Here is a 14,608-nt window from a genome sequence, read left to right as displayed (position 1 = left end):
TCAAAAGATTGCGTTACCACAAGGCTATACAGTGATTTGTGCTCATAAATATTTGTTCAAGAAGGTTGCCGCATAGAGCTGGCGCAACTTGGTGGGTGCATCCGGGTGAAAAGCGTAATAAATCACGATGGGACAGAAAGCTGATGATGGTCGATTCCAAATTAAGTTGACAAGCCATTAACAAATTAATGTAGCAAGTACACTCAACTTTTCGGTGACAAATATTGGGCGCATCAGACAGAGTATTAATGCCATCCCATCAGTGCAATCATAAGAGAGAATAAGCCTTTCACCCCGAAGCTCTATAAATACCAGAGGCCATCTTCAGTGAAGGAGTTCGCATAATTAGAGAATTTTCCCCTTAGTTAGAATTAGCCTTGTTCTTAGTTTTTCTTTTATTTAGAAGGCGGAAGCGAGGGAAGTGAGACTGTACCGAGAGATCGTTCCAGTGAATTTGGAAGAGTGCCGGAAACGTCAAAATCAGAGAGAGGGCCAACCCCTGCGGAAGCAGAAACATCTTTTGAGCAAAATAGAGTTAACAGTGTAAAAACCTCGAGAAGCAAGGAATTGCTACCAGGCTCTCTATCCTTATCTTCCATTGTCATTTTGTACTCTGAACTTATCTATAGAAATGGAATTTACTTCTTTATATCTGTTCACTCTCTGTTTATTACGCATGAGTAGTTAAATCTGTCGAATGGGTTGTATTATGTATGCGTCATTCGTCCATTAGAGATACTTAGGAGGGTAGTCTAAGGATAGAATCTAGGCTTGGAAAAGTCAGGTTAGAATCTAGGCTCGGGAGAGTCAGATTAGAAACGCATAATGAAGAGATAGGAGCTTAGGAATAAGTACTGTTTGCTATTAACACATCGCATGCATCCTAGAGATAGGTTATGATTGTATGCAGTCACCTTGTCTTTGTGTGCATATTGCATCATCGCATAGGCAAAAAGTAGAGACTTAGGAATAAGCTCTATGGACATTATCGCATTCATCACATGCGTCCTAGAATTAGGAGTTATCGCATTTGCATTGAAAAATGATATGCTGTCGCATGAGTGTAGCATGATCGCATAGTTTGAATGCATTCTCGGGAAACGCTAGCTAAAGACCTTCCCAACCCGTTCCTCCGCATACCCAGTGTATCTGTCACATAATCAATCTTTTCTCAAATCCGCAGCATACTTTTATACTTCAACCAATAAACCAACCAAACCATTAATTTATTTGTTACTGCAAAGTAATCTTAAAAATTATCACCACATATTGTTTTCCTTAGTCCCTAAGTTCGACCCTGGACTTACCAGGAAACTCAGTAGGATTTATACTTGGATTCTGCTGAGAAAACTTGTTGCACAACGCATTTCCATCACCACAATTCCTTTCATTAATTCACCGCATAAAATAACACATCAATATGCCATGTAGATTTAAAATCCCACCATAGGAAGCATGTTACATGCATTGAAAGTATGTTATAAATTGCTATAATATATAGTATGCATGTTAGGGTTTCTTTTATTTAATATAATAGTTATATTAGTTATTGAATGCCTTTGTTGTTTGTCGTGGATGTTTAGCATGTCTAAAATTTTGTAAGCTGTTATAAAATTGGGTTAGACATTTAAAATCCATAACAAAGAATAGTTGCATGCTCACTTAGGTTAACCACTTGTTTTAATAGTTAAAATAGGTCGTTAAACTTGTAAAACTAGGGTTACAAACTCAACCGGTACATAATCCTGTCAAAGGCCGATAACCGGTTTTATGAGCATTCGTGAGCGGTGTGAGGTAATAAAAACGGCTTATCACCTAGACATTGTAGGTTTAAAATCCATTTATAAATGTTATAGTTGGATAAACCACCTAAACTTAGGGTTGTTTTTATTAGCCGAAAAGAACCTAAGTATAAATTTACCCAAACATTTAGAACACTTCAGTGGGAGAATAAAAGTTATTAGCCCTCACGTCCTCAAGAATTCACACTGTGAGATCCATACTCGGCTTTTTGTCGATTTACCTCGACTGCTTCATACGGAAAGTATTTGCATGGGTCAACAACAAGGTGAATGGGGGAAGTCGTTCATAGTAAGTGGGTGAAGGAAATGTGTCAACATTGTCCTACGGACTCCTCCATTAGTTTGAACCGTGAGATTCCTATGTTACGCCTGCTATCGTCTTTAGGCGACACTAGCTAGTCGTTAACTGCGGCGATCCCCTCGGAGGGTTGTAACAAAGGATTTGGAACAACCCAGGCTTCAGTAAAATGAATAGGGTCTTATAGTTCCATCTTGGGTATTGTCTTCTATTTCGGAGGCATACTCATACCATTTTGTAAGATCTAAAAATGGCGGGTCTACATTTACAAGACTTACTAAGTGTTAGTAATGATCTTGACCAAAAACTATAACTAAATGACTATCGGAATATGAGTTATTCTGGAGATAGTATTTGGTCAAGAACTGTCTTGCTTTTGTGAAAGAATTCTTGACTGCCCCACGGTAACATTTGTTCTAAATCACTTAAGTATCATTGCAAAAATAATGATTATGGGTACATTATCACTTTGCTAAAACCTTATTGGATTTAAAATAAATTCATTGATAAAATTTATTATAATTTCAGAATGACAAGTTCAATTATACAATTGTTGGCTTTGGACAAACTGATAAAGGATAACTATGTCACTTGGAAATCAAATTTGAACACGATACTTACGATAGACGATTTGAGATTTGTCTTAACGGAGGAATTTCCTCCCATTCCTAGCTCTAATTCCAACTGAACTATTTGGGTAGCATTTGATAGATGGATCAGGGCAAATGATAAAGCCCGTGTTTATATTCTCGCCAGCTTGTCTGATATTTTGGCCAAAAAACACAAGGTATGAGTACTACCAAAGAGATTATGGAATCTCTGAGAGGGATGTTTGGACAACCGTTCTTCACCTTGAGGCATGATGCTATCAAATACGTTTACAATAGTCGCATGAAAGAAGGGACCAATGTTCGTGAACATGTCCTGGACATGATGGTCCACTTTAATGTGGCTGAAGTAAACGGCGCTATGATGGATGAGAGAAGCCAAGTTGGTTTTATTCTAGAATCTCTTTCGAAGAGTTTTCTACAATTTTGTGCAAATGCTTTGATGAATAAAATTGAATACAACTTGACCACTCTATTGAATGAGTTGCAGGCTTTTCAGACTATGTTGAGAACTAAGGGTCTGGAACCAGAAGTAAATGTTGCTTCTGCTGAGAAGAGAGGAACGTCCTCCAAGCCTGATGTTGCCTCCACTTTGCAAAGTAAGAGTATTCCAGTGAAGAAAGACAAAGGGAAAGGGAAAGGGAAGAAGAAGCTTGCTGGCAAGAAAAGCAAGAAAATCGTTGTAGAGAAAGGGAAATGTTTCCACTGCAACGAACAATGGCACTAGAAGAGAAATTGACCTAAATATCTTGTAGAGAAGAAAGCAGAGAAAGCTAAACAGGCAACTTAGTACCTGAAGATTGCTTACTCAGCTCAACCAAAGGGAGACGTTGTTGATGAGGATGTTATTACCTGCTTTTAAAGTTTTGTAATGAACATATTGTACATATTTTTGTTTTGAATGAAATGTTCATTTTTAGAAAATATGTTTGTTCTATCTCATAGCAACTTCTATTAAGAATCAAATTGTTAAAAGCCATTTGCAAATATTCAGATATTAAACGGCTAAGATCAAAGTATAATAAGTTTAAAGAATTCTAGATCTGACTGTTAACAAGAGTTGTTAAGGCAGGTCAGACGCATCTTAATCAAAGAGTTGAGAATACCTCAGTGTAGTGGGAGGAAAGTATGCTTTCTGGCTATTATTGAGAATTAGATGCATTCCCCATATAGTTTAATAAGAAGCCTATTTGTACATTAATATGTTTACAATGATTCGTTCGGCTAAAGTGTTTGAGATTCACCTAGTGAAACTAGAAATACCTGGTTAATAACCTAGGGCAAGTGGGAGAAATATCGGATATGAGATACTGAATGGTAAAACCATGGGTATGGGATGCCCTAATTTATTGTATTTCTCTATAAAACTTAGAAATTTGGTCTTATATATCGAATATATAATTTAACACTAGAGTTTTAGTCCAAGTGGGAGTTTATTGGGTTTTAGGTCCTAAAACTCGTGGTTTGTAAACAATAGAACTTATTCTGAAAATTCAATAAAGTTGTTGTTGAATATATTATTTTTTAGAAATCCAATAAACCTAAGTCCCTTGACTATTATATGAGTACTTGAACTTTATGTGGAGACATACAAGTGGATCAGGTTCGAGTAAATAGTCAAAATGATCTATATTATATGAATAAGGTTGGGTTCCTTATTTTGGTAACACTATTGGATGCAGCCTACTCTGTAGTTGTTATAAAGAGTTGTAAAGTGCTACAAATGAAGTGATCCTAATTCGTTCATGTTGGGACATAAGAAGCTGGGGTGTCCTGTGCAAATGAGTTTTATGCAAGATCGAACCACGAAACTAGTCACTCTTACTTGATAACATTGTTTACTGTTTAAGACTGACTATTTCAAAGTGATGATCTAGGTAACTTGACCTTAATCCTGAGCTAACTATGAACTCCTGTTTGTTCGGGATTATCCTTTGTTCTCCAAACGGTGAGAGTAGACCAACTGCCTCTGCCCAATAAGCTTACCATTTTGGGGATAAGATCGGATGAATAGCTGGGGACATAGGGTGCAAAATGGAATTCACTCCTACCCGATTAGGGTTAGTAGATAGGTTGTTCTCTTTAAGTGCTGATTCTACGTCTTGAACAAGAGGCTTCACCCTCTCATTGACTCGAGAGGGATTCGAATTATTGATTGGATCACAAATCAATTGTTCATTAAGGGATTAGTGGGACTTAAGGAACAAGAGGTAATTTCGAGGGTAAAACAGAGATTCGACCCAGCCGTTATTACGAGCAACCTGTGAAGGGTTAACTTACTAATCATAGTTATATCGAGTGGACATAATATATCTATAGTGAAGGGAGTTCAGCTATAGGCTTTAGTGGAATCACCCATTAGTTAACGAATGGGGGTTGAATCAGTTTAATGAGTTTAAGTCGATTAATCTTGGATCGCTGGAGCCCATGATCTGTAGGTCCGCAAGGTCCTCCTACTAGCTCGTAAATGGATTAGCTTTAGAGTAGCGTGATAAGTTAATTTGAAACGATGAAATTAATTTTATAAAATTAATAATATTTTCAATTTTATTAAATAAAATTGATTTATGAAATCAATTTTGATAAAAATGAAAAAGAAGAAAAAAAAACACAAAATGGAAAATTGTATTTTCCATTGTCTTCTTCCAAGTAGCTCATTAACAACCCACTTCTTCAACCTTCATTAACTCCAAGCATGAGTTGCATCTCATGTAGCAAATCTCTTTGCATGAATGTCTGCAATATATTGAAGAGATTGGAGTGATTTGAAGGTAATGCAACCAAACAAAGTTTTCTAAAAAATTTGTGAGAGAAGAAGCTGTTCTTCTACTAGGTTGCTGTTGTGAGTATTCTCCAAATTCTCTTAATTTAAGCTTCTTTTGAGTCCCACTACTCAATCTAGAGCACCAAGAGGATAGTAGGGAAGATCTTGGGGTGGTCTACAATAAGATTGAGAGGAGATTTGCAGCTGGTTTCAAGCTTAGAGGAAGTTCTTCAAAGGTATGTTTTGAAACCCATTTATTTTTGCTGAAGCATGTTTTCTTTTCTGCCAAAATTAATGAATTAGAGTGCTTATGGATCTTAGTTTCTTCTGTTGCGCATTGGTACGTTCCAACACTCGACTCACTTTCTGAAGTCGTTTTCAAAATTACTAGATCTTTTCCTCTCTTTCTACTAGAATTTAGATCCCTTCAAACTTTGGGATCTCTAGTGGTAGAGTCAGGGTCCCCATGTCGCCTGCTTGCTCAACCTGCCACTTCTTCTCTACCTATTTATGAAGTACACATGTTAGGGACTCATAATAGGGACCTAAACTAATGCATGAACTCTCTCTTTCTTCCAAAACCTTATGCTTCGATACCAACTTGTCATATCCCCTCCCAGATTCCTTCTTAATCTGGAAGAAAATGTGACGGCTGTAGTTACCTACCCTTTTGTTGGCATTTACTGCCTACAAACCTACTTAGAAACCCTAGAATACAAACATACATTTACTAAGTAACCAACATTCAATAGTCCTACATCAATAGGGTTTCATAACAACCATTCATATACATGACATATGTACATTACAAGATCATGTGGGCCCTAACTTACTAAACCAGCCCCTATATGAACAAGACATGTGTACAAATGTTTGCAAAACAAACACCTGGTCTTTCTCTTTAAGCTAGAATCTTTGAATGGCAAAGCAGCAGCAGAGTTATCTTCTGGGGAGTTGATCACTACCTGGGGAAAAGGAAACATTTGAAACAGGATGAACTACTAGCCTAGTGAATGACTTAATAAAAACATAAATCTCATGTTTAAGTTGAAAGCTAGAAAACTGAATACTAGGAAATTGAAAACTTGCCAAGAAAACTCATACATAATACTTTAAAAACATATCATATCTGAAAACATAGCTAAACTGATCCTTAGTTGAGAGAGAACCTTTTTTCTCAATCTCTCAACATCAAGCCTTAGTTGATGGGGAGTGATCTCAACACACTCAATGTCGAATCTACCTATGTGCACGTGGTAATAACTACGTACCATCATACCTTAGGTATTACTGCTCAGACACCTTCTCTAAGTCCTTTAGTATCAAGCTTAACTTAATCAACATAAAACTTACTAAAACATGTATGCTTAAAACATAATGGCATGAACTAAGTTATAAGCATCAAAGTCTCTTAAGCATGAACAGCTAACGCATGCTTCAAATAACTGAATTCTTCATTAAACATGCTATAATACTTTCTTTTTAAAACCAACATGCGTTAATCAACATTACTAAAAATATGTTTTATGAACTTTGTAAACTAGCATGCATTCATAACTTAGAAAATTGGTTTGCTTGGAAACTTCCTTGTAAAATAACTAGCATGAGAATAAACTTTCATTAAAGCATGGATTCTTAAAACATTTAGAAAACAATCATAGTCACTCACGGCTTGGGCAAACATAAATGATCAGGATCAGATCATTTATAGGACTTTACAACAATTGTAACACCTACAAAATGGGTCATACTCGTAGTGTCACCAGGATAAGGTACCCAACCTTATCCATCTACTACAGACCATTTAGGTTATCACTTAAACATGATCCACCCGTATGTCTCTACATATATGTTTAAGTTATAAGATAACCTTGGATGTTAGCTTATTGGTTTGTGATTAATGGAACTAAAATATTAATAAAATATCATATATTTTATTAAATAGACAATGAATTTGAATAAAATATCATATATTTGAGTTTGTTTAATACATTTACAAATTCATTGTTCAAGTATGACCCATTTTGGGCTCAACCCCAACAGGGGCCCCTTGTTCAAGAACCGGAGTCGGCACTTAAAAGAACAAACTATCAACTATCCCTACAATTGGGTAGGAATGAAGTCCATCTTGTAGGACTATGCCTCCAGCTATCTACGCAGTCTTATCACAAAAATGGGGGACTTATTGAGTCGACAACTTGGGTCACTTTCACCCATGCAGATTAAAGGATAATCCTGAATAAATAGGAGTGCATAGTTAGCTCAGAATTAAGATCGAGTTATCTAGGTCATCGTATTGAAAAAGTCAGTCTTAACAATAAACGATGTTATAAAGTAAAAGTGACTATTTCGCGGTTCGGTCTTATGCAAACTCATTGAATAGGATGCCTCCACTCACATGTCTTCACATGAACAATTTAGGATCACATCGTTTGTACCAAATACAAAGTGGGTCACATCCATAGTGTCCCTAGGATAAGGTACCCAGTCTTATCCTAATACTATAGACCGTTTTGGTTATTACTTGAACTTGATCCATTTTTATATCTCCACATTTAGTTTAAATATTCATACTTATAGCTAGGGGTTCTTAGTTTATTGGATTTAGAGTTTTTAAGTGCAATTCACATATTTAGTAACAAATTTACTGAATAAACCTGAATAACAACTTTATTGGAAAATAGAATTTGCTTATTGTTTACAATGGATTATATTAATCATATTAATATTATTAATTACTTAAAATTCAATAAATAATTTGAATAATTCAAATTATTCCAAAACTGATTATTTCATGTTTCAATTCTTAGTTAGCAAACAAGAGGACCTATTGAACCTACAGATTAGAAGCCCCAATGATACAAGATTAACCAATTAAACACTTAAATCGAATTAGTCAACATTCATTAGCTACTAGTCATTCCACTAAAGACCGACAATTGTACTCTTCACACTGTAGATATATTTCTATGTCCATTGGATATAACCAATCAATAGTAGGTTGACCCTTCACAAATTGCTCATAACTACAGTTGGGTCAACATTACCATCCACTCTCACCCGCACAAATCAAAGGTTTACACTCATTGATAGGAGTTCACAACTCAATTAGGATTAAGGTCAACTTACTTATGGTCATCCTAGTGAAAAAGTTAGTTTCTTCAATCAACAGTGTTATACTAAAAAACTAATCATTTCATGGTTCAGTCTTATATAAACTCTTTATATAGGATACCCCCACTCACATGTCTCCACATGAACAATATGGATCATATTGTTTGTAACACTTACAAGTCATGTATTGTTAGGATTGATGTCCTAAATCTCCTTATAGTCTCGTAGTTTGTAAACATTCTGTAAACATATTGTTAGTAAATAAAATAAGTGTTATTTTATAAGCATTTACACAATCCAATAAACTAAGATCCGTGGTTATTTTATGTAACTTAAGCATGGAGACGTACAAGTGGATCATGCCTTAAGTAATAATCTAAATGGTCTGTAGTAGATGGATAAAGGAGGGATACCTTATCCTGGTGACACTACGGATACTGCTCGCTTTGTAGATGTTACAAGTGTTGTAAAGTGCTACAAATGATCTGATCCTGACCACTCATGGGGAGATATGCGAGCGGGGGTATCCTATACAAAGAGTTTATATAAGACCAAACCACGAAACGATTAGTCTCTTTATATAACACCGTTGATAATTAAGACTTACATTTCACTAGGATGATCATAAGTGACATGACCTTAATCCTGAGTGAGTTGGGAACTCCTGCCTATGAGGGCGGTTCTTTGATTTGTATGGGTGAGAATTGCCAGATTGCCAACTCAACAAGCCTACTATTTTGGGGATTCATCTGATTTGGGAGCTAGGAACTCAGCTACACAAGACGAAATTCGCTTCTTCCCCGAAGCAGATATAAGTAGATAAATTGCTCCCTTAACGGCTGATTTTGGGTATTGAACATAGTGGCCACACCTTCTCTTGGGAAGAGAGGACTCAGTCATAGTGGGACTATGACTTATTATTCATTAGAGGAATCAGTGGTACTTAAGTAGTTAGATGTAACTACAGGTGCAAAACTGTAAATTGGCCCAGCTATACTTACGAGCGATTTGTGAAGAGTTATCGCACTATTGATTGGTTATATGGACACAGAAATATATCTGTAGTGCGAAGAGTGTAACTGGTAGTCTTTAGTGGAGTGATCGACAGTTAACGGATGATGGATCTCGTGATTAAAGAGTTTAGTCAATTATTCACGTACCGTTGGAGCTTCAAGCTACAGATCCATAAGGTCCCCTTGGTAGCTCAATGGGTTCAAGTTGACATAATATTTTGGGTTAGTTTGAAGTGTTCAAATTAACAAGAGGAATTTGATTATATATGATATAATTAAATTGAATCAATTATATGAGATATAATTGATATGATGTATTTGATACATTATATGATTGGAGGAATTAATATAAATGTGATTTACATTAAATGCCATAAAATAGAAAAAGAACTATGGTTTATATGTTGCATATGATGAAATATTAAAACTATAGGTTATAAATATAATATGATAAGTTAGTTATTATATTTATTTATAATATATTAAATATGTGATAATTAATTATTCTTTTTCTTAATAATTGGCTTAAGTGGGAGGTTATTTGCGGTTTATAGTAACTGTGAGATAAAAAGAAAAATGGTTTTTCCTGATCAGATGATGATTCATTCGTATCATCTCACAAAAGAAAAACTATCGAATAAAAGAGCTATACTAAACAATAATATTACAAAGACTAAATGATCAAGTGTTGAGTATTATATACAATAGTTACTTGTTACACGATCGAGTAGCAAGTCTATACGATATGCTTACTCTTCTACACGATCGAGTATCAAGTCTATACGATAGACTTCCTTCTTCTGTCGCATACTCGATCATCTACTCAATCGTTCACTTCCTCTATTCCTCTATCCAAAGTCATACAGAGCCCACAACTTCTAGATTCTCACACCGAGAATACTAAGATAACCTTTGTGGTGGTGTTCAGTTCTATTCGAGGGTCAAGGATTGAGTTATACTCGATTGTGATAAAGATTCATCCAGTTTCCCATTAAGATCGAGTTTTGATCATTGCGTTCGAGTTCGTGCTGTTGGACGCAATGCTAAACGATCGAAGGATACTTGAAGAAAGGGTTCTTCAAAGGTATTGCATACTCGATCCCTTGTTTGTTTTTTAAGAAGCATTTTGTAATTTACTCATTATGCATAATCTGTTCTTCTTGGTTGTAAATGTTTGTATTCTTTCTCAATGGACTTCAGAACGATCTACTTCCGCTCACTGATTCTCTATTTAGAGTTCCTTCAATTAGTATCAGAGTTGGGTTATTCTGATATTCCAAATTTCATTGTTGTATTGAATTTTATTTACAGTATTGGTGGGTTTTAAGTATTCTACAATGCATTTAAGAGTTAAATGTGTTGATGGATGTTTACGGGATGATTTCCTCTGTTTAAAGCTTTCTTTACATTTCAAGTATTTATTTGTAAAGGCCCCTACGTTTTTGGACATAGTTACAAGCAATCGAGTCTGTATTCAAGTTTTTTTTTTTTTTGTGTGTGTTTGAGTCATTCATGAGAAGGCTCAAAGACGCATGGAGATGTTGTTCTCATCGAGGAAGAAGACCAAAGGTTGGTTGCATCATTTAGCCCAGGCTAAACGATCTTTTGGATTTGGCTAAATGATCGTGTAGTACTTACTAAACGATCGAGTAAAGAGTTTACTTGATCGTGTTGCGTTGGCTACTCGATCGTGTAGATGCTTAGGGTAAATGATCACATAGAGTATGTGATACTCAATGCATGGCATGCACGCGCACTAAACGATCGTATAGTCCAGCATGCTCATCGCATAGTCATTGGCTACTCGATCACTCGGTATAAGATACTCGACGCTTACTCCTCGATCGTTTAGATGATTATGCTTCATCACATAGTTGTCATCTACTTGATCATTTAGGCATGCGTTACATGATGTGCGTTGCACGATCTTGTGGCCTTCATTCTTCATCGCATAGTCAAAAGGCAATTGATCTACGCTACACGATCATTTATACTCGTTCAGCGTTACTCGACGATCACAAGGATTTGTTGCACGATCACAAGAACGAGGCTTCGCCCGAACAATTCAAGACCTGGTTTTCCTGTTTGAACTGGTTGACTCGATGGTCTTTATAATAGATAACTTTTATTTTTCGATTTCGAGTCTAATTGTCCCGATCCATCAACTTTTATTTAATGTACATGAGATGTATGTTCGTTTATATGCCATAATGTATGACATATAGTTTTAAAACCCACCTTAGATTATGAATTTATTCATGCATCATCTTTATATTATTAGAGTTATAATATAAAAGTTCGTATGATTAAATTACCTTAAAGCATGCTCATGCATCATATAATATAAAAGTTATAATATATGCATGCATTAAGCATATCCATGCATCATCTTTATATTATAAGTGTTATAGTATAAGGGTGTATGAGAGCATGTATGCTTAGTTCATTACTTTGTTATATAAGAGTTATATAAAGTAGTAATGAATGAACATTGCATGAAACATGCACTTAGGTTTATTTATAAGAGTTATAACTGCCTTGTGGATGTCTAGCTTCGCATTGTAGTTGATTTTGATTGTTTCATTTTTTATAAGTGTTATAATTAATGAAATTAGAATTAAAATCAATAAGAAAGAGTTGCATGCAAATTTAGGTTTTAATCATGTTTTAAAAGAGTTTTAAAAATTGATTGAAATAGACCTAAGATCATGGTTCTAATGAGATTAGATACCTAAGTTTAATCTTTTAAATCGGTTTAATAGGATTAAATTTATTTGAATAAAAGATTAAATTTGTAATAAATCTATCTATAAGGGACCTTTGGTCTAAGGCGAGTTCTAGCTAGGTTGGGATATTTAAGCTAATGAAAACAGGACACCTCTACCTGGGAACCTACCTGAAAAGGTGAATTAGATAGACTTGCTACAAGCATGCAACGGTTGATTAAAGTGTTTAATGAATGATGATCAATGTTGTTTAACTTTAAAAAATAAGTGTTACTTTTGAGCAAACCTAAACAGTCACTTAGTAAAAATAATTAGCCGTATTTTTTCTAAGTAAACTAAACCCTAGGTTGCTAAAATACTAGTGGTAGGAAAAGATATATGTGATATGTCGATTCCACTCACATTTCTTCCTTAATGTTCACACTGTGAGATTCATGTTTGGCCTCGTGGCGCCTTGGGAGCATCCCCCTTCGGATGGTGTTTGCATGGGTTAATATCAAGGTGAATGAATAGAGTATTTATAGTAAGTGGGAGAAGGATGTGTGTCAACATGTCCTGTGGTCTCCTTCATTGGTTTGCACCGTGAGACCCTCTTGCACGGCCTCGTGGCGCCCTGGGAGTGTCCCCCTTCAGATGGTTTGTGCAGTTGGTCAATATCAAGGCGAACTCCAGAAATGGATAAGGTCGCTTTAGTTTTTGCTCTAATCAATTTTTTCCCTTTGGATTGGCTACTTAGGGTAGAACTCTAGGATCTAAAATAAAGGGCCACACTTACAGGAAATTGCAAAGCAAGTTAATGATTTCTTAACCAAATCAATGATGGCTAGTCATTATAGGAACAAGAGTTATTCTGGTGTAATGATTAGTTAAGCATGTCTCAATTTAGAGGAGGGATAAATTAACTACCCTTCGGTGACCTTTGTCCTAAACCACTGAAGCGTCATTGAAAAACTAGATGTCTTATGAGGTTCATTTAGTTTTTGCTAAACTTGATTGGATTTGTTTTTTAAAGAGTATTTGCTAAAGTCTAACATAGATCAATATGGTTGTTTTTTCAGCAACATGTCAATGCTTGATATTCCGTTAGTTGCCTTTTCTTCTTTGACTGATTACATACGTTTGAAATGGTCTATTAAAACATATTTTGTGGTAAACGGCCTCGATTTTGTCATATTTGAGGAGTGTCCTCAAGTCCCGACCCTGATGCACCACAAAATATTCGTAATGCATATGAGGTGTGGATGAAGGCTAATTCTATGGTCAGACTTCACATTTTGGCTAGCATATCTGATGCATTGGCCAAAAGGGTTGAGAACATGGTCATTGCACGTGAGATCATGGACTCGTTGCAAGAATTGTTTGAGTGTAAATTCTCACTTTTTGAGCAATATGGGATTGATGACAAAGAAACCAATGGTGTCAGTTCTCAAGATAATCTCCAGTCTTTCTTGAATGTTAAGGGACTAAAATAGAAAGCAATTGTTGCTGACTCTGATGAAGTTCATTGACGAGAATTGTTCTCTAAAATGGAACTTGGAGTTTATATAGGTTCTAATACTGATCCCACTACTCTCCGAAAAAGGAAGAAGTCTGAAGACGATAAATGTGATTTATTTATCTTGGAGACGTGTTTGGTAGAGAATAACGACTCTGCCTAGATACTTGATTTAGGTGCTACTAACCACGTATGTTTTTCCTATCAAGGATTTAATTCTTGGAAACAGTTAGAAGCTGGATAGTTGACTCTTAGAGTCGGTACTGATGAAGCCGTTTCAATTGTTGTTGTAAGAAGACTTAAGTTATTTTTGGACAAGAAACAGTATCTGTTGCTGGATAATGTTTATGTAATTCCTCATATCACAAGGAACTTAATTTTAGTTTCTTATTTGATTGAACAAAGTTATTCCATCTCATTTTTTTAGAATAAAGCGTTTATTTTTAAGAATAGTATAGAGATTGGTTTTGGTTCAATGGAAAATAACTTGTATATACTAAGACCGTTAGTCATAAAAGCCTTGCTTAATATTGAAATGTTCAACAACAACTGTAAAAAGACCAAGAGTTTCTTCTAAAGAAAATGCCCATCTGTGGCATCTAAGGTTAGGTCACATCAATCTCAATAGGATTAAGAAATTGGTGAAATGTGGACTTCTAAATGGTTTAAAAGAAAACTCTTTGTCTGTATGTGAATCAAGCCTTGAAGGCAAAATGACCCAGCAACCTTTTACTGGAAAAGGTTATAGAACCAAGGAAACCTCGAAGCTCATACATTCAGACCTCTGT

This window comes from Benincasa hispida, chromosome 8 (genome assembly GCF_009727055.1).
Source record: "Benincasa hispida cultivar B227 chromosome 8, ASM972705v1, whole genome shotgun sequence".
Taxonomy (NCBI): Eukaryota; Viridiplantae; Streptophyta; class Magnoliopsida; order Cucurbitales; family Cucurbitaceae; genus Benincasa; species Benincasa hispida.
The sequence above is the reverse complement of the archived record's forward strand: the minus strand, read 5'-3'. Positions refer to the sequence as shown.